The following is a 22,362-nucleotide window of genomic DNA, read 5'->3' as shown; positions in this document are numbered from 1 at the left end:
AATTTTACGAAATGTACAATCTAATTATTTTTAAAGACATTTCATAACATTGTTTTTTAAGTATAGAGAATTTCCTTTTATAAGACTAATCTAAATAGGCATGATTTACAAAAATTCATGCAAAGTTTAAGTTATAGTTGGTGGTAAAAAAATTATATTCAGTCTTTTTACAACTGATACCAAGAGATGTAATAAGGAGAAGATATATGTAAGTCTTTTTTGTTTGGTACGTCTGTATGTGTTAGTTTGTTCATACATATAAACTAATAGGATTACGTAGAATAGGAATCAGGGTAATATTTTATATAAAGATCAGTGCTAACACTATTACCTTAAATATGGCCTATTATAATTTGTAATTGGCCACTAAATATAAAACAACGCAATTCGACCACTAACCGAGATATAAGGGCTAATTACAGGAAGGGTTGAGGTGGTGAATGCGGTGAGCTTCCCAGGTGTAAGCCTTGATTACTTTACTTTGCACTCTGGTATAGTTTGTTACGGTAAATCAACGAGTCCTTAAATAATACTGATGGTATAATATAGGTACTATTTGTTTTGTGTTTAATACTCCAAAATTATTTTATAAATATTTAAAAAACAATGTTAAAATTACTTTTTACAAGTTACACTTATAAATATAATGCAAATAGTTTACGGTCTGAGATCTAATTTACAATAAATTTAGCAGTAAGCAATAATTATTTTACATCAATTTTTGCAACTCACAAAATATAAGGTGTTGATACACATTATAGACCTCAAACTGATCTGTAAATGAATCTGAAGGTCGCTAGGAAATTACTTAAGAGAAACGGGCCAAACAAGGATCTAAAACTTTGAAGAGCTCGATTCAAGCAGATCTACACCTGCCAGTAAAATCTACACTTGGCCTGGCAAAACTTCATGTGGAAATCTAAGAGTGGGACTCCAAGTATCCGCATATTTGTTAATATTAGGATTAAAGGATTGCTCGATATGTCTTGTTAACTGATAGAGAGGAGAATGACTTTAGGAGTAAATGGAACTTTGGAGTAATGTGAAAGGCTTTTGCAGATTCTTAACATCACAAAGTATCGTCTCCCCTCTCCGCTTGCTTTGACTGGAAGATGAATGAACACATTTTATTTACCAAATGACAAGCCTGAGATTGTGCACGTTAACTCTACTAGGAGATTTCAGCATGGAGTCTTGGCAGGATGTTTAAAACCTACCATCCTAAATTTCCTGTATCCGGAAGCAAGTGCAAAAGTCATTTTAGGACAAAGTCTAATAATAAGTTTCTCTTCGACTTGTACCAGGTGAATAACAAGAAATGTCCACAAGTCATAAATATCACCTGTAGCATACGTTAGTCCTTTCCGTCAAGTTTGGCTAATGAGGTAAGTTCAAGATCCTTCGTGATCTCGGTTTAGAGCACTACAGTTATGTGGGTTTAGTGACATTGTCGCCTAAGTTATAAATTATTTTAATTGTTAAGTCACCTAAGTACTCTTGTAATGAAAGTAATTTTATACAATTTACTGTTTGGCTATGAGCAATCCATGAATATTATAATTATTATCGTTATGGTTAATTTTAAAAGTATAACTAAATAACACTTTTTATTATGACGAGGTATAAATTAATGTTATTACATCAACAGCTTGATTAAAATAAGGAGTACTATTTCTTAGTTGTAAAAACGTTAGGAATATTAATCACGGCTGAAATAATTGTCAATTGATTTGGCGAATAATATCTACCTATCGGAATTAGTATTTTATTTATAATTTTGATTATGGCTTTTATGGTGGATGATTCAATATAACACTAGCTTGAAATCAATATAACTGCCATACATCTTAAAATATTCAAACTCGACTTGGTATAAGGCAGGTACTTGCACAAACCGGAATAGATCTAATTGTAGAAGTGTTATAAGTGAATATGTTTACAAACATGAATTTTTTGATTTAACTGTAACTAAATCGACTTCGCGTTTTTACAAATAAATGTATAAGCTTATATAGACTTTTGTTTTGTACGGTTTAAATATTATGAATTTCTGAATTGTTTAATGTTATCATTATTTAAAACATTCCAATATTGGCGTTGATCATGTCTCGCGATCCGTCATCCGGTAATAAACAGCGGCTCTGCCCTTACTAAGGTATTTTATCAGTTACAAGATAAGGAAACTTTTATTTGAAGTAGACTTTTAATATTATGTTTGTAATTTAAAAGAATACATTGATTTTAAACCTACGCTTAATATTTTGTTTGTTATTTAAGATGAGTACGTAATTTTAATTATACAATTGTTATAATGGTTGTTATTTAAGTAAACCCTTAAATTTACATAGAACAATCTTAATTTCATCAACTTAAACTAATACTTGAATTACTCCAATTGTTTTTTCAAATCTAAATTAAATTTGTAACTGCAACTAATCATTCTATTTTCGTCACTGATTAAATTAAAATAAACTGTGTTCAAATTATCCTTCTAAATTGTTCAGGACTTGCAATTTGTATTACTTTTATTGTTGATTATCTCGGTACCTCATCCTTAACAAGTTTCCTTTTACGAATATTTCTTTCCAGCCATTTATCTCGTATTCGAAAAAAACAAAAGTCGGAACTCGTCTTACAACTGTTTTCTTTCCGGCAATTGTACTGGCATTTTTACGACTTCCTTTTCCAAATACTTTCTTTCGGCCAACCCTTTCCTTATAAAATTTACCTTATACTTAATCGATATTATCTTTTTAGTAAATTATTTGTATAGTACAATGATTTGTCGACCTTTTTGGTTTTGTTTAGTTATTAATAATTAATTATTTATTATTAAAAAAATTTTTCTTAAAATTTAATTAAATATATTTTAAATTAATTCTTTATATTATTGTAAGTAATTATGTTTTTTTCTCTTCTATACTTTTCGCGACTTGCAATCCTTTTTTCGCGGCGTACATCCTAGCACCCTTTCTCTGATAATCTCCTCTAAAAATATTTACTTAATGATATTTTAGCTCACTTTTAGGTGGATTGAAGGTGGTAGGTTTTTTTATACCCAAAGTTCTTTGGTGTTCATAGCAATTTAACTTATGAGCTTATGTGCCTGGTTTAAAGTATTTATCATTTTATTAGCTTGCATATAATAGAGTGCATGTTGTGATAAGTGATTAATTTGCCTTTTTCAAAAAATATTTTCCTAACATATAACTCTGACCAAATTCGTATTATATTTTGGAGTCATAAATCTTTTCTACAGAATAAGTAGAAATTCGTATAATTTTCAATAATAAATTGTCCACCTTTTCAACCTCTTATAAATATAAGTTGACGGATTAACTACTTACTGACATATGTATAATTAAAGCTACAGTAAATTGTAGAAATTCTGAAATAAAAATTTGTTTTTAAAATTCGAAGTCGCTTGAGTAATGACTTTCCTAAACAAAATTTTTTAATTTTACCATAAGAGATACATTTTTTCCTCTTTTTCAAATTTTTATTGGAGTTTACGTGATACGGTAAGCCTAATATGTTTAGGAAGTATTGAATTCTTCCGCGGAGGCTACCTGATTTGAACCATAACAATAAATAATACTTACACTAAATTTTTGGCCTCTGGAAAATTTAACCCAGCTTGAATAGCTATCTAAAAAGTTGCGAATATTTTCCCTTGCCACTTAAATAACATCACAAAACATACAGTCTATTGAATAACATTTAATGGGATATATTTAAACTCACTTTAATTCTATAGAAACTTAAATATATTTATTAAGAAACCTAAGTAATGTATGGTGTTTAGTAACTTCCAAATGGCGTGCAGATTGAAGGCAATATCATTTGTCCTAAGAAATATATTATGTTTTCCAATTCCAGCCAGAGTAGATCCCAAGACTGCGGCATTGAGCCGCTGTATATCTACATCAGCCGCAGTAGGCTTTGGTAGCTGTACAGCTCCTGAGATTCATGTGCCTATATATTGCATTATACAGCCTTGTTCATCATGATAATATACATCTTCTCTGCGAAGAGGCAGTCTTGGCTTCCTTGTGAGTTTCAATGAACTTTATTCCATTATTGGGATTTTATAGTGAATTGCCATAATCGTTTTCCTTTTTAAACTAAATATTTATTTCATAGCTAGCATTTATTTTCTAAGCGATAATCTCTCTTTGAATTGGAAAAGTAATTCCTATTGCTTTGAATTCCTAATTTAACATACATTAAACTGTTGTGGTTAGTTTCATATTAAGTCCGTCAAATTGGCTGAAACATCTCTTCATTTTTAAGTTGTGTAAACAATATATTATAATTAGATATACAATAATATTGAAATTTAATTCCAGAGTGAGCCAGTTATAAATGATATACGTCTAACGCATTGTAAATACTACGTATTAAACAATGTTTTAATACTGATCCTAACTATAAAGATGTGTAAAATTTACATATATTATTCCAAACAGATAAGATTTTTTGACATTGTTATATGGCATTTTAACAGTAGTTTATGTTAAAAAAAAACAAATGTACACTAACGTGTTTCAACGATCAATTCTCTCCCAGACTTCAGTCCAAAATACCACAAGATTTATATAATACTAAACCTTAAGATAATTATTTTGGAGTATTGCAAAAACTTATTAAGGATTTACAGATTGTACCGGAAGTAAATGAGAAGCAGTTAGTATTCCTCGTTAAGCCCTAATAGAATTCTTACATCTATATGTATGTTTTTTTTAATGGGTATAACAAAGTAAACTCAACTATAACACTAGAAAAGTTTTAGACCACAAGTAAATTACATAAGCCAGAAGTGTAGACGCTTACTACGTGAATAATATTTTGTTTAGGGTAATTAGGTAAACTAAAATATAGCACCGTAAGAAAATTTGAAAGGAAGGGAGTAGACCCTTTAAGTAAAGTATGGTTCTCAGTCTATACATTTCTCTTAGTCGGGATAAATTAAAATCTACTATGGTACTGGAACTATCTTAGACCGAAAGTATACGACTAGGGCTAAAAGTAAACGCTTTTTGACCGAACTCTGTTTCCGAGACCTCTATATTTATATTTTCTTTATTGGGGTAACAAGACAGACTCAGCTGTGACGTTGCAAGTATAGTTAAAACGTTTCACGTACAAAACATGATACAGGAGTCAAGTTTGTGATACTCTCAACAATACACTAACACAATATCTACGTATCGTATACTTACTAGTTTGAAACATGTCATAGGACTCCATAATGGTACATCATATGTACTTCCTAAGTATTATAAGGACATTGAATACATTGAAATTGCTTGCATAGCCGCATATAACTGCTAGTAAACAAGACGTTTATGTTATTATTGTGATAACCCAAAGTAGCAAATAACTAACTTAAATTAGTTCATTTTACTGTAACACATAGTTTGAAACATTTATTGAATAACTAACAATCTTAAGTATTATAATGATAGCAATTGTATTATAACAGTTATTAGTAGTAAACTGAATAAGGCTTAATGTAATACGTGTTGCAATATAATAAAAGTTTAACAAGGGTTTTAGTTTTCTGTTTATACTAATCCATCATAAATATACTAATAGGCAAGCATATAAGGAAGTCCATTGAAAAAATAAGTTCCCTGTTCTTTTGGTTATGTAAAGGAGAAAATTAATCACCTTTTAACTCAAAATGTGTTTCCACGTGGAAAATGTAATTTACTTGAGAAAAAGAGTTACAATGCAGAAGGAAAAGAATCACACTTAAACGTACTACGTCATGTAAGGCTATAATGTATTCCTCTTTCAAAGGACCGTGTTCACAGCTGGGCGTTTCGAATTACAGGCCAGAAAGCGTTTCTTGTGGCGTGAAGGTAAGCGACGGTCTGCCCACGCATCACTTCAGTGAGCCTAATGGCTCTCTCACCTGTCCTTTCTTTGCGTACCTCCAACGTCTAGATTAATTTTTACAAGTACAATATTAGCATCTAAATAGACTATTTTTGTAATATAATCAATATCAGTGTCGATTGTTACATATAGTTCAATTAGTTTATAATGTAATGTTATTTTATTCATAACATAACTCAAAGATAACACTAATTTCCGATTTAATTCAGAACTAATTTTTGCGGGTTATTACATACTATATTAGTTAAAACATTTAAAAACTATTTCCATAATGTACATGACGATGAATGTTAGATTAAATCTTTTAACGTCCTCATATGTACTTGAGATGTATAGATTAATAAATTTTATTTTATTTTAATACTTAGTGTTTGTAAACATCATTTAATCAAATACATAAATTGTCCTAAGAAATTATAATAGAGATTTCTGCCTTTTGTATTTTTTTTTTACTCAAAATATAATTGGGGATTCAAATACATACGCTATATCATTCCAGTCTATTGTATCATAAATTAATGAATGCGGTAAATTCAATGGGATGCAAGAACGACATTTTGGTCGTAACGTTAGGTTTTTGACGGGAACCGACGTACGGAGTAATGAGAGATTTTCCGGATATTACTACTTTTCCTGATCACCGACAATTTATAAATGACAGCTTGAAATTTTCCTTTTCAAGGATTTCTTTAGCAATGGCATTTTAATTAATATATTTTCATTACGTAATGGTTTACATTTTACTTGTTACTTACTCGAACTCTACATTGAATAAACTAAATTATATCATTAGAATAAGCATGATATAATTTAGAAATAAAATAGTACATAAAAAGTATATTCTGTACACTAGTATGCTCCAGAAAATGCATAGTATAGTTATAGATGTATATTCAATATATAAATATAATATACTTTGATTAATATAACTTATGATTGAAACTGTATTTTTAATCAATGCAATACTGACATTGTGAAATGGACAAATTTATAGGTTAGACAGCGATTTGTACGTATTTTGCTAGGAAATTTAATGAACTGTGTTCAATGCGGCTTTGATGTAGGCTAAACCACTCATTTTCGCTCTTAACTACGATACTAAAAAAATTCAAATTTTTAAACTAGTTTACTATGATTTAAAACTTCTAAAAAAGTTTTTCTATTCACTCCAAAGACTACTTTGGGTATTTTGTGTACACGTTCACGTTTTAAATGTATATTTTTGTTCAATAATAGTTGTATTTCAGATTTCATGTGTATAAAATAATTAAATGAACACTTATAACTAGTTTCTGTAAGTAAATACATCTATATAAACCAACACAAATTTACCTTTAGATTAATGCATATAACGTAACGTAAACAAAAGCATTAGAAAGTCTATTATAATAATAACCTTATTTCAGCCTTCTGAGTATGGCGCGAACTTCCCTACACTGTTTCAATCACCATAAAATATTAAACTGATAAAGCTACAACAAATATATTACGTCTTCATGATTATAATTCAATTTAATAACATTCATTTAATAACAATTCTCAATTGTCAAGCCAGTTTAAAGATTCTTTGTGACAAATTCCGTTATAGTTATATTGTAAATGTGGCTCCAATATCTTCCACCGCCGAAATTAACTGTAATATTGATTATTTCCCACTTTCAAGTAATTTCCAAAATATGATTACTTTCAAACTATAAAAGTTATTCTATAAAATAAAATATTAAAAAAACTTTTTGCGAAACGGTTTTGTTACTTTAAGACTTCTTAATTTACACAGCTATAATTTGCGTCCTATTTTAGGTTAAAGACCATCCAATATCATCCCATTTATATAAGGTCTACATTAACAATTGTTTATGTAGTGTTTAATATAACAGGATTATGCATTTGTATTTTAGTGGGAATAAATTCAAATAAAAGTAAGATATATCAAATTATCGCTAACACGTAATAGCGTATCATGTTTTTTATATATGAACGATACAAACAAGTTTTTGTAAATTTAGATAAACCCTCTTTTCGTACCTATTTATATTTAAAATAAAAAATGTTGCATTTGATTAAGTATATAGGATTATTAAATCAGATAAGCGCTATATAATTAAATATGTGAAATATAACTTCTGTCGTCAAAAACAAACTAAAACAAAGAAAGTAATATTTAATAAATACAATAAAATACACGCAATGAATAAGCGTGGAGCCTTTCTGGTTTGTCAACTCAGACAAAGGACACGGGGAACAAAGAGTGGAACATCGAATTAAGCCAGACTTAGAATTACGACGTCGTAATTTTGAACTTACCTTCAACAACGAAAGTAACTGAGTCCTTTGTTAACCCCACGACTGGTAAAGTGAACTTGGGCTTCGAAACATACGTAAAGTTGCCTTCTCCTTTGTGTGCAGGTAAATAAGTCCAAAATTTACTATAGAGTATAAATGTTACCAGATTTAAATATACGTAAACAAATGTTAATTTATAGTATAATAAATGTAAATAATTCTTAGCTGTGAAATCTTATGCACATTTAATATTTTATTTTCAGCCGTAGAATTACGGGAGGTACCTCATTTTAAATATATAACTAATTATATTAAATTCTAACTAACTACTAAAAAGTAGTCCCAAAGGAACATATCCTAAAACTGTTTAGTTTTTTAATCGTTATTTACAAAGAAATCCTAAAGTGTTTTGTACTTGTTCATTTGAGTATTTAAAACATATAAGCATCACAATAAAAAATCCTTAATCCTTAAAACGAAATAAAATCATAGCGTAAAAGTGCACGTGGTTTATCATACTTTTAACCCTGAACACTTGAAGGTCGTTTGACTACGGCTGGGTCACAATATATTTATGTAATGTACTAACTAAGTGACTGTTTACATTTGTTGGTTATGTATTTTTGTTGAAATCAGGATAGGAAATTTCATAGTAATGCGTTGATATGTTAAAAGTGTTTGGCACCAACACCATTCTTATTTTGAGGTTAAAACCCTAAGAAGCATTGGGAAAGTGGCAATAAAAAGTTTTTTAAACTTCTTACAGGCAGATCAGCGATACATATTATTTTTCTAATTCATAAAAAATCATCAGTCTCATTGAAACAATATTAAACAATATAATATTTAAATTCGGTATATGGCAGTGTGTTTTTATCACACAATGAGTAATGTTGTCGAAAATATCCGTATCTGTAGAATAGGAGACAAAAATGTGTCGTAAACAGTTGTTGGAAACTAATAAAGGCGGGACAGACAAGCGGGTTAAGACACAATGTCACATTTCACCTTGTCCTGCTTGAGTTTCTCCCCATGTTTTCTATGCATCGTCAAAAATCCTTCTAACTTTCACAAAGTTCAATAAATATCCAATAATTGATTTTAGAATAATCTGGATTATTTTAGGCTAAAATTTAAAGTACGTAATAATATTTTACTTCTTGGACCTATTCAGCCGTATAACCTACTTAATATGTTGTTAATACAACAAATGTTGTTAATTTTTAAAATTTTCAAACTTCCTATATACATTTTTATTAATATTAAAAATAATCTATCTAGAACAACAACGATAACTAACGTAATATATTTGCTCGCTTAAAATCGTATAAATGTGTAAATAGATTAATATTGCCTTCGGTATTGATTTAAAAATGTTCATTATGTTTAGCGTATGAGTAATTGTTTGGTAAAGCTTCAGGCAACCTCAAGGAAGCTCCTTCAACTCGACTGTACAGACAGCGTATTATTGGCAGTTTTAGTGTTAAAGGAAGATGACCTTTATATCGGGACCAAAATAATTCAAGTTTATATTATTTAACCAATATATAGATGCGGTGGGAACCGACAAAAGTTAAAGTTAGCTATGATTATTTTTGAGAACTAAAAAAGAAGGTTTGGTAGAAATTTACGATTTGAAACTGTTGCGAATTAGTTTAATCGCAAAAATGTGTTTACACGTAATTGACTCATTCAAAATGTAGTTTTATCAAATCGTTACAATAACTACATATCTTAATATATAGTCCTTTTAATTAAGTGGTTAAATTATGAATAAAAAAAAAAAAACATTGAAAAGTAGAAGTAATAACCCAAAAGTAATACATATCTATATATTTTTTCACTTTTAAAACGGATTAGAAACGACATAAAACGTCTTTCGTGGAGAAAGCCTACAGAATTGTGTGAAGGTTTTCACACATGAACGCTGTGGATTTCACGCTCTGTGGTTTTTCAATATAACCAGTGTAAGTTCTACAGAGAATTCGATCCCTCCTTATAAGTGTTGTATAACACTTGAACCATTCTTTTTGCTCAACATTTATATCTATAAACCTGATCCGGCCACTCTTCGTTGTGACTTGTTATTATGTACAAACTATGCACTAGTATGTATTGTATTGCACTAAAAGTACATTAAATAATAAGTAATTAATACCCAGGTTTTTGACTGTTTTACATATAAATCAATTAACAATGAAATGTTGTTTGTTACTATAAAGAATTAGGTTATTAAAAAATAATTAACTAATATTCTAGTAAGCGCTATTTGGTGCGAATTTCTTTAGTTAATCTGCCTTTTTACTAATATAAGTAAGCAAGATAATATTTCAACATGAGAACATGCAACATATTATTGAGCATGAGTGAAACATGGATTTTCTAAATGTAATCCAACTCTAAGTATATATTAAAAGATAGATAGTAACTTTGCATTGCATATCAATATTACAGTACTAACCAATCGTTACATATTTATCGTTTCCTAAAACGTACATTTAAAAATATATTTTGATTAATTTTTTTATTTTTGTATCTCGATAGTTTCTTACTCGATGTTAAGCAGCGGTTGATACAAATGACTGGTGTTTATTACGATGTTTACTCTAACCTTTCAAGATTATTAGGGTAGACATTTAAAATTGCGGTTAAGTTAATTTAATATATTGTTGTACTAAAAAAACATTGTTTACGCAGAACTCTTAATTGCATTTAACATGCTACATAAGTAAATTCAACAGTTAAATTACATTAAAACTGACATTAACATAAAAAAAAATAATTTTATTAATCGGGATAAAACAGTTCTATATTTTAAGTTGGGCCAAACAAGACTTTTTACACCATACAATTAAAATCAGATCAGTGGTTTCGGATATTAGCGTAGGCGAAAATAGTATCAACTTTTGTATACATAAAGATAACACTTGAATGTTTAAACATTTTACGAATTATAATGTGAATGACTTTTTTCACAGATTTTGAGCTCTTAAAAGGTGTTGCGTTGTGTCAACTCTTATTCTTAATCCTAAACTTTCCAATTTATTTCGAGCTTGCACGTAGTAACTTAAATGTAACCTTTATATAGACCGATATTATTAATGAAACTTAAATCCAACTAATATATTTCTAAAATTATTACTAAAAATAATTTATTGTGGTATATAAAGAATAATAATTAGTTTCACAACTGAATCGTACTTTCTTCCCAATTACAATCAGGAACAGGTAATGTTTGAATTTTAAAATCACCAGTGACTTTATTCATTATTTTTCATAATCGTCTTTTATGCTAACTAGTTTTCAAACTTCCTATATACATTTTTATGTTGAATTTGTAAATTTAACTAGTTAGATAATATTTTACATGGAAAATGTTACACACGGAATTGTGGAAATAATATTTTAGTAATATTAGTTTTTTATGACAACTGTGTTCAGTTCTTACATCCACATTATGTGACAATATATGCTGTAAATCTAAATTTTATTTTGAAGTAAATATTGTTATATTCCCACAATTTACTTTAATTAATACACATAGTAAAGATTATTTATATATTAAAATAATCTATCTAGAACACAACGATAACTGATGTAATATATTTGCTCGCTTAAAATCGTATAAATGTGTAAATAGATTAATATTGTCTTCGGTATTGATTTAAAAAAGTTAATTATGTTTAGCATATGAATGATTGTTTGGTAATAAATTAGTATATTTTGTCTGGTAAAGCGCCCAGAGTACCAAAGCTGACGTCGCTAATCATACAATATTTATGTAAATCTCAAATTTTTGAAATATAATTAACAGTTTTGCGTAAAAGATCAACATGTTATTTTGTGTGCTGTGCAAAAACCAGAATAAAAATTTAATACATTTCTCGTCGTTATATATTCTCCTACACGAAGCTACAGGGAATACAAAACTTTAGTAACATTGTAAAAAGTGAAATAAGGTTTTACGTTTGAAATAAAAGTATACAGTGCAAACAATCCAAATAAATAGAGTTATATGTTATAGAGTTATAAGATATGTTATACTATCTTAATACTAAATCTATTACACGCCACTTAGAACGGATTTAAAATAACGTAATAAATAAATATTTGATTTGTCAAAAATAATACTGCCTATCTATTCTGTGATACACGGTAAAATGTAGATAATTTTTAAACCCGTGGAGAGTTACAAAGGGAGTAGTTACACATTCAAACTCACAGTTAATTTATGTATTTGGAGGAAAAATATTATTAGATGAGACAGGATTCTCTATCTTATGGTTTTATTTCACAAATATGACCGTAAATATTAAATACGCAATAATAGCCAGTGTCAGTATATTCTTACGTTTTTCTTAGTGTGAGAAAAACATCAGTTTATTTCAAGGTCCTGCAGCACTTTACTCAGATGGGGTATTCAACATCAGTGTTATATTCCTAACCTATTATATACACTACTACCTTAAATAGAATTCTTTCATTAAACACACTCTGCACTCTGTTTTCCTTGTTTATTATAACAGAATAGAGTCTAAAAAATTGCAAATTAATACAAGATAGAAGAAGGCATTCGTACACGATAGAAATGTATACATCCCCTGTGCAGACATAACGTTGAGAAAATTGTGTCAGTCTACTGTGTATCAAACAAATTCCATGCGAAAATTAAATGGGAATCCCACCATTCTTTCCTGTTTATAAATAACATTTAATGAAAATTTAGAGTCTACGAACGAAATGTCTCTCCAGATATCTTTCCCCATGACAAATACTTATTTTTTTAAGCAACTTGTGTTTCAAATCAATGTTTAAGCGTAGTGTGTAGAAAAGTCTACTAATGGTAATATACGTGTTGAAGAGTTAGGATACATATGGTAAAATCTCATATGATTGTACTCAATTGTACGGACAGACAGACTGAAAATAGATCTTTCCACCCCCTGGATCAATTAGCTTTTTTAAGGCTAAGCCAATAATATTGATATTACCAAAATTAAGAGATTTACAATGAAACGCCTTTTAACTAATTTCATTATCAAAATATACATTATCCTGTATTATTATTAAAAATCATATTTCATTAAGCATTTTTACGAATATTTCCCACATCGCCAAAGATGTTAAAAATGTCGGCTTACAGTTTATCTCTGGTGAGAACCCATCCACCCAAGAGAGGCTTGAGCGGTGACAAATAGGGGGTGTTGTCAAGTTAAGACTGCTGTGAGTTTGTCAAGTGCTTCTGTTGACGTCGAGTTAGCTAAACATCATTTTAAGTGTCAGGACTGGTGCTTAATGTTGAAACAATGGAGTAACCCTGTCAGTTGTCAGAGTGGCTTACCACTAAGCTGGCTCAGAGCTGTAACAAAGACAATTCTTACACTATTTATTACGCAATGAATTAAAACGCATTAAATATATAATGGCTCTGCATATACTAAACTCTGTATTATGGAGGTTTCAATAGAGAACTGTTTACTAAAAATACACCGTGTATTTAAAATAGGGTAACTATTTTAACACCTCATAGTTTCATCACTTCTATCACGCAGTTGTGTTCATGTTGGTTTCCGTGTTTCACGATACCACGTAGTACGCTGACAGGCAAAGGTGAGAACATGGCAGGGGTTCTGCTGTCAGCAAACACTTATATCTGGAAAGCTTATATCGAGAGTTAGTATTCTGTTTATATAATTCTTCTCACGAAACTCTCAAATGAATCACATATTCACCTTAATCCCATACAGCCTCCTTATGTATTTCTATGGTATCACTAAAAAATGCAAGATCAGGATCGAAAACCCTTATTATAATCTGCGTGAAACGAAGAATTTTTAATACTTCGTTACTAAGAATACCAACTAACTAAAGTATATTTTAGCTATGTCTGAAGCAAATATATGTTTGGATATCTTTATATTAGCTAGACAGTAAAATAAATCATTGAGAACGGCACTTTTACTAATTTGCTATTTTGTCCAATAGCCAAAATGAAATAAAATATTATGGGTTTTTTATATTTATTGATAAAAATAACATGGATAAAACATTCTATAATTTTATATCAGTTTTTAATAAATAGGCTACAAAAATAAAAACCTTTTCGTTTTCTTATATTTATATTCTTATCCGAGACATTTGACTACAGGTAGTTGACATGCAATACTAGAATGCTTTGGTTTTCGTAGTTACTCGAAAATTTATATGTAAAATATATTATGATGTTTGAGTAAAAATAGTATCATTAAACTGCATTATATAAGTTATTCCAAATATTGGGACAGGCCAGCCATTTACGAAACTGAGGGCCATCAGTTATAATGCGTATTCGATTGCATATTCCGTTGATCCCGAATAGTATTGACGTTACGTTCTAATTTTTTTTTTAATTACGTCTTTATATATTCAGATGTAATTAATATGAGTTTGATTGCTGAGTTACAGTGTCTTTTCATATTTATATTCTTATCCGTGATATGTAAAAAATATAATATTTAAGAAAAATAATATCATTAAACTACAATAATTATAAGTTATTTGATATCTTGGAACTAGCCAGCCACTTTTAGAACTAAGAAGCATCAGTTATAATGCTTATTTTATCGCGTCTTCCGTTGAGCCCGCAAGTAGAGTCGACGATAAGTTTGAACATTTTATTTTTTTTCTAAAATTACGTCTTAATATATTCATATGAAATTAATATGAGTTCGACTGCTGAGTTTCAGTGACAGTGGCTACATTATTAACTCACAGCTATGATTCCCGATTTATCTGTTATTGCTTAAGTGATTGTAAAATATTTATAGTCTTGGTAGATAAATTTGATTAATATTGAGTACCTGTTTAGCATTTCTAGATTGCAATATAATTTAACCTGGTTAAAGCTCGATTTATTTATAATTACAGTGCTTACAGTATCGTAATAAACTTACTTTTTAATAAATAAAATAGCTGTAAATAATAGGCTGCTACAAAATTTGAGTAAATTATTGGAGTAAGTTTATGGAATTTAAAATCACAATTCAAATAAACGGTACAAGTTAATAGGAGCCAAATGATATTTATAATTATTGATATCGATTTGTGAAAAAAAGTAAAGAGATTATTGGATCCAGTATAAATGAATAAATGAATCAATGATTTATTTCCAGTTTTTTATATAATAATACAATACTTGTAAATCGTTTGGAAATATTACTGGTCACTTGTACAAGTAATGTGACCAGCTAAAATAAAAATAAAGTACCACTGAATAACAAAACTAAAACGTTGAGTCTAGCGTCTCAAGAAAAAATGCATGTCGCTTACAACTGCAGTATCTGTATAAACTTACATCTATGGTTATTTATATAAAGTAAGAAGCGAAAACTGATTATTTTTTATTCTATGTAGGCTTTCTATATAAGGACAAATCATGGACAGTAAAAGACAATAAAGACAACTAAGGACAAGTACATAACATAAGCAAAAAAGAAGAACAAAAGATGGCCATGAAGAATAAATAATATAATAATAATAAATAATAAAATACTTAAATTATTCCTAGAAGTTACAGAAAGGATACATTTATGCAATAACGTTAAATAGGAAGTTAACATCATGAATAGAAGAAAGCCAGGTAATTGTATCTTTGCAGAATGCCCTTAAGGAACAGCTATTTTTTTACACTGGATGGAAGTTGATTGTATAATTTAGGGCCTAAATAAAGAAAACAGTGTCGAAAAATTGGACTTATTTACCTTAGGAAGCCGAAAATTCTTATTTAAAACATATCGGGTGTTATAATACAAGTTGTCAGTTCCCATATTTCCACTTCTGATAAAAAAAATCCTAAGAACTTTAAAAATGAAAAGATGTTGAATTGTTAAAATGTGCAGTTGTTGAAAAAGGGGAATGGAACCTTCTATTTTACGTTTAAAATTATTCTTAAGTAGTAGTTTTGAGTTGTTCGTAATTTTTCTATTAAGTATTTATAAGTACCTCCCCCAACATACCAGCCCATACTGCAGTCTTGAGTTTACCAGTGCAAAGTAAAGTGTTTCTCAGAAGACTAATGCTACAAAAATTTCTTAAAAAAATAAAACTTTCTAATTGATAATCTTATTTTACTATGCAGATTCGTAATATGAGATTCAAATGTAAATTTTTCATCATCAAATATAATTCCCTAAGTATTTAATATTGCTTACTTTTTCTAAAGCTTTACAGTTACAATTTAATAAATTACAAAATCTTGAATGCAATTTTAAAGGAACAGGTATGTTAAAACCATAAAAAATAAAAAAATATGTATTTGGTCTTGTCTACATTGACCTGCATTCGGTTTGCTAAACACCACCCTCTTAACAGCAACAGATCATTATTTATTAGTTCACCAATTCCAAGAGAATCGCTGTGGGAATAAAAAAGAAGCAATATCATCGGCAAAAGCACTGATTTTACCTTGAAAATTGAGATTAAGCAAATCATTAATGAAAATTAGAAATAAAACTGCAGAGGTAACTGAGCCTTGTGGCACACCAGATTCTACTAATTTTGGAGCACTATAAACATTTGCTATTTTTACTTGCTGTTCTCTACCCACAAGGAAACTCCTAAACCAATTTAATGCAAATTCCTCTTATTCCAATAGTTTCTAGTTTATTTAATAGAATGTCATGATCCACTAGATCGAAGGCCTTTTTAAAGTCAACAAAGAGTCCAGCGGTTTTTTTAATTTGCAATTAAGGCTATTATATATTTTTTCCGTTACTGCTATTAAAGCGTCCTCAGTGGATTTACCTTTTATAAAGCCAAATTGGTAAGCACTATAGAAATTTAACCTATCAAGATATTTTTGTAATCTAACCAACATAATAGTTTCAATTAACTTAGAAAAAACTGACAATAGTCTTATTGGTCTAAGTGAATCTATTTTTATAGAATTACTGCTTTTTAAGATTGGCACTACGGAGCTTAGTTTTTAGACTTTCAGGGAAAATTCCCTTACTAAAACTATTATTAACAATGTATACTAATGCAGGTGCAATTTCGTTGACAATAAATTTTAACAGTTGCACGCTTATGTTGTCAAAGCCAGTAGATTTTTTATTTTTGAGGCCTTTTACAATGTTTTTTACTTCATTTTCAGTTGTAGGTGTTATAAAGAAAGAATGTGGGTAAGCAGGTAACGGTGGCAAGTTCACAGACGGCACCGCTCTGGGCCGGTCAGCCTGTACAGAGATAAGATAGTCATTGATCTTATCAGCTACTTCACTCGGCTCACCGATAACTGTTCCGTCTATCAACTCAATATTCTCCACGTGTTTATTGGAATTCCCACCAGTCAAGTTATTTATTATTTTCCATTGTTTGGATGAATCTCCGTTACAACTAATCAGTTTTATCCGAGTAAAAGTTGTTCTTAGTAATAACAATTTGTGTTTTTAAATCTGAACAGAATCTCTTAAAGTAATTGGAAAACGTCAAGTCGTAAGGTCTTCTTTTGTAAATTTTGTAAAAATTTTTTCCGTCTATCTAATTTGTTTAAAATGTTTGTTGTAATCCATGGACTTTTAGTGACTTAGCTTTTAAGAACTTTATAACTACTCGTAACAGTTTTACTACTTTTATCTATACATCTACATAAAATGTTACAAAACTTATCATAAGACGTGTTTACATTGTGTTCTAAGTATACTTCATCCCAATTAACCAGCGACAAATTTGCTTTAACCAAATTGAAATCAATAAAGTTTTTTTCTATTAAGGTGTTTTTACGTGAGTTTAACACCTCAAAATTATGAAAATTTTGGCTATTACTTTTATAAGAGAGGCCCAAAATACAATGGTCAGTTACACCCTTGTCAAAAACAGAACCATCAAAACCATTTATATTTCTACTTCTTACAAAAATATGATGTATACATTGTTTGAGATAAATTTTGTATTCTAGTGTGAGAGTTTATTAATTATATAAAACCGTTATTATTTAGTAAGCTATGATAACTATTTGATATACTATTTTTACCTAATAAATCAATGTTAATGTCACCTATATACAATAAATTGTTTTTTTGAAGATCAAGCTCGTTGGATAATTCTTGTAAAAATATTGTTTCACTAAAACTTTGAATTCTATATAAACAAAAGAGTTTGAAAAAAATATTGGTTGAATTTGATATTTAAAAGTAGGGCATCTGCTGATGACATATTTACTTGTAACCTGTTACAAACTATATTATTGTCAACATAGCATATGACACCACCTGCCTGTAATTATTGTTGCACTGTGCAAAAAAGGTTGTAACCAGGAATATTATACATACACAATTCCTCAGTAGTAATCCAAATTTCACTTAAATATTATAAAATCAATTTTTCGTTTAACATGGTGCAATTCTACTAGGAAACTGTCAAAAATTTGCTCTCATACTCCTTATGTTTGTGTATATAATAGTAAAATCATTTTCCTGGTTAAAAACTTCTGTGAAATTTAATTTAGATGAAGGAGGCAAATTATTATTTGAGTTCATAAAAGTATAAAAAAGAAACAGATAATGTGTATTTTATGTACATATATCAAGTTAAAGTAAAGAAAAACCAAAACACAAATAATTAAAAAGCAATTCTCGTACGATAGAGGAGATAAGGTTTAGTTTTACTTAAGCTTATCAAGTTCTTCATAGGTGTCAACTCTTTTGTATTTGTCACCCTGAGTTTTCCTCACGAAAAAACCTCCCGTCCCTTGCACCAAGCATAGGCGTAGCCTATATCCTTACATTTTGATTGAGTTTGGATAAAAATACCTTGTTATCAGGGGGACAAGTGTTCGTTGATATACAACCTTTGTTGGGGGAAAGTTAGGGTTGGCATCACGTGCAGTCATTCCTCCTCTCTTCTCTCTGTACTTGGCGAGGATGCTGTCTCGTGTCGATCTTTGGGCGAATCTTACGATGAGCGATGGCGTTTCGTTCTTTCTTGAACGACGGACCCGATGTGCTGTCGAGATATCCTCCCGAATCATTACGCCGACGGCTGCTGCGACGTCTTTTCACGAGGCTGACAACATCTTCGTTCTTCGTCACAGGCAGACCACTGACTTCTATGTTGTCCCTTCTTGAGTATTGTTCAATAGATCTCACTCTGTCCTCTCAAATCTACCACTTCCTTTGTCAGATCAGTATTAATTGCTCTAAAGTTCTTCGTTATTTTTCCTTATAACCGCGAACTGGGCTGACATATCCTTCATACAATTATTTGCTTCATCGAGTTTTGTCGGAGATGAATCTAACTGAATTAGAGAGCTCCTCCATTTCATTCTTATAGGATTTTAGCTCACGAAAAAAATCCGCTTTAAACTCCTCTAGAACTCTAATCAAAAAGTCCTTGGTAGCTAGTATTCGTCCCCTGGATACACAGCTGTCTCTGTGGGTCGCAAGCATTATTGGTTTCCTATGTCCCTTACTAAGAGATAGTTATAATTATATCTCTTACTCAAATTTTTATTACGGAATATTTGTTTAGAAGCATTTGTAGAATATATATATATATATATATAGTATATATAGTAAAATATTTGATAAAGAAGTGTTCGCATACTAGAAGTTAAAACAATTTTCAATTAAGTTAAAATTCTAAAACAGCCTTCGTCGCGTTTAGTAAAATTTTGGATTAAGATGTGAACGATCTTTATATTATACATATAATTCTTACTAAACAGTTTTCGGTAACCATTCTTCAATTAATATAAATTATAAAATGTCCAGCTCTTATTCAATAGTACTCGTAAGTTTCGAAGTAGTCACCTGTTTTCTGAAGGAGCCTAAGTCTGCAATCGTGGAATTTTAATGTGAAGGACTCATGTTATTAAAGAGGCTAAGTAACATCTTAATCATTTCCATTACAAGAATATTTCATTTTGAGAGACTATAACTATTTCCCGTTTCTTGGTTAAAATAAAATAAATTTATTGTAGATTTTTTGCATTGACCAAGGATTTAGTTCAACCTACGTTTTTTTAATATCGAGATATCATTCTGGAGGAGAGACCGACTAATACGAAATTTTTCTGGGGCCTCAAGAGATAGGCTTTGCTAACACTCAACCAATAAGGAAAAGTGGTTATTAATAAATGAGCAGTATGTGAAACAAATGTAATTTCAATATGCTATACCTACAAACATTTAAATTAATAACACCCACTGTATACTTTGTTTAATAGTACCTAGAATAGAATTTATAATAGGTACCTAGTAATTCAATTAATTTTAACATTAAATGATTTCGTGTTGTAACCACGGAGATGAAGTTCCGTAAACAAAGCTTAAGAATATAAGGGAATTTCTAGAACCCCCGAGGGCTTTGTTATTGCCGGGATGGAAAACGTTACAGCGACTTCGTAACATAATTTGTATTTCTCTTAGGTTGTATTGTTGACAGGTTGTAATTTTATAAATAAACAAAACTGATATTGTCTTTAGTAAAAAGTATACGATAGCTATAAAAGTTTTTTTTACAGGCAAAATTATTAACTTATTTCCTAGTTCCAATGTTGTAGAAATATTTTATTAGTTTTAAAACAAGTTATATTACAAGTCATACAGGTTAACCCTGGATTGGTAAGGCGTCGTCTTGACGACGACGTAATACATTTGCTTGTGTGAAAAACGGTTCGTTTTTTTTTTTAAGTCTCCACCAGTGCCAACTTAACTGACCTCGATCCGGGTGCGTGAGTGGACGGGATAGGCGCTACCCGTATTGTTTCAGTGCGTTCCGAGGTGGAGTAGTCGCTCCGACGAACCCTTACAGTGTACGTAAGTTTTACGCGTGGTCCTGTTATCGAATCCTTACTTGTCTCATGGAACTTATTATAGACGAAACAATATTGCGAGTTTTAATTATGGCGCCACAGCGATGAAATGATACAGTGTTCTTTTTAAATCACATGTTTCCAATCCTGTGTTACTATTTTTCCTCAGTTAAGTTTTTTCTTTTATTTTAAAACCCATGTTTATATAATTATTTTTTGACTGGTGTTTCAAAATGAATCCTGACGAACTAAAAAGGCAACGATGTATTGAACGTTACTTAAATGAGAACACTGACTCAGTAATAAGCCAGAAATAATGGATTGTTACAACTCCACCAAAAGAGGGTTTGACTCGTTAGACTAAATGTGTGCTCAAATGACAACCAGCAGGAAAACAAGGCGCTAGCCTCTCTGTATCTTTTATGGAATCATCAATATCATATTGGTTCCTACGTCATCTATGTGCATAACAAAGTATCCGAGGGGGCAAGAAACCTTGCAAGAAGACAATTTGCTAAAGAACGCAGCTGTGAGCTTCTTCGTCCTTGGTTGGAACATAATTTGCAAATGCCTAACTTAAGCAAACCTCTTCCCAAACCATTGCGAGAATACTTCAGGTAAAAGAACCAGCAACTCTTCCAGTACCTAATAATCAGCAAGAGCGGAAAATATGTGGTTTTTGCCCTTAAAAAAAAAATGCCGGATAACAACCCACTTCTGCAAGCGTTGTTCCCAAGCGATGTGTGGAGAGGATCAAGGACAATGGTGCAAGAAATTCACAATCTAGCAGCTTATAAAGCAGTTTGCCTAGTACTATATTTGAAAGCTTTGTAAACAATAAAATTCATATTTGTGTAAAAAAAAATATTTTTTGGAATATATTTCTAAAGTAGTCTCCCAGCCTGACCGGTAACGTAAGTTTGATGAGCCTTACCAATCTAGGGTTAAGTGTAAGTATTGAAATACGCTCAACCATTACTAGCTCCGTCAATTTCTTATATTTATTTGTAATAACTGACTACTTTACCTTGATATACTTTATAGGAAGTTTTGATATCATTAGTATATAAATCTGTATTAAATAGTTTAACAATACATTTATATTAGAAAGTGAGAGAATCCCATTTGGGATTGTTTATGAACACAACCAAGAAAGTAAAAATATTACAAAATCTTACAGTAGAGAATTACCAAATGCAATAGCAATTCGGAAGAATTCTATGCAATGGCGCATGTATAAAACAGAGTACACTATTTTTAAAATGTCACAAAAATAAGCTCGTTATTATCTCAATAATATATGTCAATATCGCAGCTGCTAAGCATTATCAGTCTCATCACGTGACTCATGTAACACGAATTAATATCTGTTATTTTAATATTAG

Source organism: Homalodisca vitripennis, chromosome 1 (assembly GCF_021130785.1).
Source record: "Homalodisca vitripennis isolate AUS2020 chromosome 1, UT_GWSS_2.1, whole genome shotgun sequence".
In the NCBI taxonomy this organism is placed as follows: domain Eukaryota; kingdom Metazoa; phylum Arthropoda; class Insecta; order Hemiptera; family Cicadellidae; genus Homalodisca; species Homalodisca vitripennis.
Note: the sequence above shows the minus strand (reverse complement) of the source record.